Source organism: Portunus trituberculatus, chromosome 19 (genome assembly GCF_017591435.1).
Source record: "Portunus trituberculatus isolate SZX2019 chromosome 19, ASM1759143v1, whole genome shotgun sequence".
Lineage (NCBI taxonomy): Eukaryota > Metazoa > Arthropoda > Malacostraca > Decapoda > Portunidae > Portunus > Portunus trituberculatus.
In genome coordinates this window covers 13,405,992-13,410,589 of record NC_059273.1, presented here as the reverse complement: position 1 = coordinate 13,410,589, position 4,598 = coordinate 13,405,992, and positions in this window count along the sequence as shown.

Below are 4,598 nucleotides of genomic sequence, written 5' to 3'. Positions count from 1 at the left end.
TATTGTTCTACTCGCTTGATATTGTTAATGAGAATCAAGGAGCTGATCTTGTTACAGTATTCTTAGTGCTAATGAAAAGAAGCTTGAGAAGGAATTAGTACACAAAAAATGCAATTTATCCTCCAGGGGAGAGGAAAAAATAAACAGCAACATGGTTTAAGTGACAATGGGCTATTTTGGTGGGGGGCAGGGACGAGAGGAGGATTTGAGGAGAGCGTAAAGTCATCTGTCCAAGAATTATTATTTAAAAAAATATATAATGAAGTTGCTCCAAGAACAAATGTCTGTTTATCAAAATATGTCCTGACTGTATCATTTGTTTCATTTGTAGTATTCCGAGAGAAGATAATTTTTTCTAACATTGCCAAGATATAAATTGTAAATGTAAATAATTCTTCATATAAGTAAACAATAGGGTAGGGAGGGAAGGTCTGAGAGTCTGTTAGAAGAAAGGAGGTGTCATGTAAGATGGTTTTACAACCCATAGGCATATAACCTAACCTAACCTAACCTAACCTGTAGTGTGTGTGTAGTGTGTGTATGTGTTTGTGTGTGTGTGTGTGTGTGTGTGTGTGTGTGTGTGTGTGTGTGTGTGTGTGTGGGTGGGTGGGTGGGTGTGGGTGTGTGTGCGTGGCTGCGGATGATCATAATGTAAGAAGCAAAAGAAGACAGAGAGCGTCCACAGACTGTGCGAGAAAAGCAGCCCCGTGCACCACCACCAAGTTATGCGGCCTTCTGATGCTGTGCTATTCTGCTGCTGCTGCTGCTGCTGCTGCTGCTGTTGCTGCTGCTGCTCTCTCTCTCTCTCTCTCTCTCTCTCTCTCTCTCTCTCTCTCTCTCTTGCTATGTGGGAGTGTCCACTATTCTTTTGTAAAAAAATTGTGTTGTGTGTGTCATTCGCGAGGCAATAACTCCCGGCAATGAGTAATCAAGGATTGACGTTCTCGTTAAGGAAATCAGCAGCAATATTAACGCTATCCGTGATATCAAATCTTGTGGGCTTGGGGATGACTTGGAAGGCGATGAACAACAGCAATCACCTTTTCCGCAGTTCCTATGAGGAAGCTCTCCATCAGCTGGTAATAGAGGAGGAGAGGCTGGTGACAAGGGAGCCTTCTACCGATGCTTTCATGACTATCTACAAAAAGGTGAGTGTGGCGAGTATAGTATTGTCTCTCTTAGCCGTAAGCTTGGTGGTCCTTGGCAGGGCGCGAGACGCTAGGGATTACAGTAAAAGTGGTCTGGCGAGGGCTGGAATGAGCAAAGTGAGAGCAGCTGTAAACCCGCTGGCCATCAAGATACTGACGGAAGTGGAAGTGGAGCGGCTGGTGGGCCTGGCAAGGGAAGCATGGCTGGTGGCATGTGGTTTACTGGCCCGCGCTCCAGAAAGCCTACCAGCTGGCAAATTTTTGGGAAAAGTTTCTAGGCACATATCCGAAAATCTGAACTAAGAAAGTGCAAATCTTATGTTAGTGCTAGAAACCAAGTCAATCCATAACCTAAGCTGGTATCAAGTTATTTTTGAAATTATTATTATTTATTTATTTATTTTTTTTTTAGTCACTTTCATTAACCCTCAAAAAGTATAATATCTAAGGCATATCTGTATGTCTGTGTCCGTCAATACGGCCAGTGTTATACAAACAAACTCATATTGTATATGAATTCATATTAGATTCTGACTGACTTGACTTTAGCATTTGTGTTGAGGTATTTTGGGAAACGTGGTACCATATACACAAATTGGATAAAAGGATAATAGTTATATTCCAACTCTTCTGAAATACTGCCTGCAATTTGGAGAAAGTAAGTCAAGATAAAAATAAAATGTGTATTGTTAGGGGACACACACACACTCCATAATAATAAAAAAAAGTATATATCTATATCTATCTATCTATCTATTTATCTATCTATCTATCTATCTATCTATCTATCTATCTATATATCTATCTATATATATATATATATATATATATATATATATATATATATATATATATATATATATATATATATATAGATAGATAGATAGATAGATAGATAGATAGATAGATAGATAGATAGATAGATAGATAGATAGATAGATAGATAGATAGATGGATAGATAGGTAGATAGATAGATAGATAGATAGATAGATAGATAGATATAGATATGTACTTTTTTATTATTATGGAGTGTGTCCCCAACAATATATATATATATATATGTATATATATATATATATATATATATATATATATATATATATATATATATATATATATATATATATATATATATATATATATATATATATATATATATATATATATATATATATATATATATATATATATATATATATATATATATATATATATATATATATATATATATATATATATATATATATATATATATATATATATATATATATATATATATATATATATATATATATATATATATATATATATATATATATATATATATATATATATATATATATATATATATATATATATATATATATATATATATATATATATATATATATATATATATATATATATATATATATATATATATATATATATATATATATATATATATATATATATATATATATATATATATATATATATATATATATATATATATATATATATATATATATATATATATATATATATATATATATATATATATATATATATATATATATATATATATATATATATATATATATATATATATTAATTAAAAAGATGATAATGAGGACGTAGACTGAATAGATGAAAACGAACGAAAGAGATTGAAAAGAATAAACTGAATGAGAAGGACAGGAGTAGAGGCGAGACAAACTGGAGACAGAACCACAGTATTGACACAGACATTGAAACCTATGAAATCCACTTCAACAAACATCTAAACAAATATAACCACACCCTGGAATGAATACAATTAAATCATATGCTTATTTATAATTTGTCAACACATTATATTTTATTTTTTTTTTTTATGCACAGGTGATCATTAGACTCACAGAGGAAGGAAATAACTTATAGAAGTAAAATGTCGGTTAATCTCCGGTTCTTACAGCGTCAGACAGTCAGTGCTGGCTGGGCAGAGGTGGGAGTGTGTAGTTGCATCATTATTGAGAATACCGTTATCTCGTCAAATATTTGGATATAGCACAACGACAGGACGCAGAGGAAAGGGCAAGGGAAAGTAAGTTTAGACATTAGAAGTTTAGCAATAGTGACTGAAATGTAGATATAAGGTTAACTGAAACAATGTGGTCAGTTTTCTAAGTACGCGTGATGCTACCTCTATTTCAAAATCATTGATGGGATGGACAGGCTGTATTAGGAAGGTATATTGCGCATTGAATAAGTCATTTATGAGTAACAAGTTGGCGAAAGGTAGTTGATTAAGACTATGATAGTTACAATGCGTCGGGTCGTTAGGTGTTACGAGTGGGCGGCGCATACGACCCGTGGTTGTGGCGGAGGGAGAGAGAGAGAGAGAGAGAGAGAGAGAGAGAGAGAGAGTGTGTGTGTGTGTGTGTGTGTGTGTGTGTGTGTGTGTGTGTGTGGGGAAGAGGGGGAGAGGGAGGAAAAATATGGGGAGCTTTAATAAGATAGTTTTAGTTTTCCTATTCCTTCTAGTCTTTCATGTCCTTCTCCTTACTCACTCACTCACTCACCTGCTGCTGCTGCATCCTATCCTCCACTACCACCATCATCATCATCAGTTCCTCCCTCCACCACGGACACAAATATGTCTTAAAGGAAGGTTAGTCCGCCGCCCAGCGTCACCTCGGCTAGCCATCCGGTGGGACCTTCTGCTTACGAGCGGTGAAGTGGCGGCCAGGGCTTTGGGGCGTGTAAAACTGTATACTAATGTGTTGGTGGTTGTGGTGATGGCGGTGTCAGTGTGCTATGGTGGTGACGGTGGTGATGGTGGTAGTAATATTAGTAGTGTGTTTGGATATTTTGCATCGAGAATGTTGATTTACTAACTGGCTGATGGATTGACTGATGGACTGAATGACGGATAGAGAGACTGTCTAACTAAGAGATTCACTGACTGGCTAATATTGACTGACTGACGAACTGGCTGACGGAATGACTGACTATCTGGCTGACTAAATATATGGCTGACTGACTGACTGACTGACTGACTGACTGATTGACTGACTGACGGGGCCGGTCCTTGACACGAAAAAGCACCGTGGGACCAGCACGACGCGATAAGACGGATCTAAGAAGTGTACAGCAGGTGATGTGTGGCGCACGTGTCCCGGCTCGTGTTGTCGTACGCGAATACGCTCATGTAGCGACTTGACAAATGTGTAGAGAACCCACTGAAGACGACAGAGGCTGACACCAGGTATATCTCATCCACGCCACTGCCCACCCCCACGCCTGTGCTACGTCGGTCCCGTGGCGTGTAGGTCAGGAGGGCTGTGTCGTTTGGGACCGTCTGTCCACATGATGCGACACGGTAGGCAAAGGTGGGCAGATGCAGGTACTGGCAGTGGTGGTGGTGGTATTTATATGCTTGTGTGAAGATAGATGTATAAACGGGTAATTTGATGGGTTGATAGATA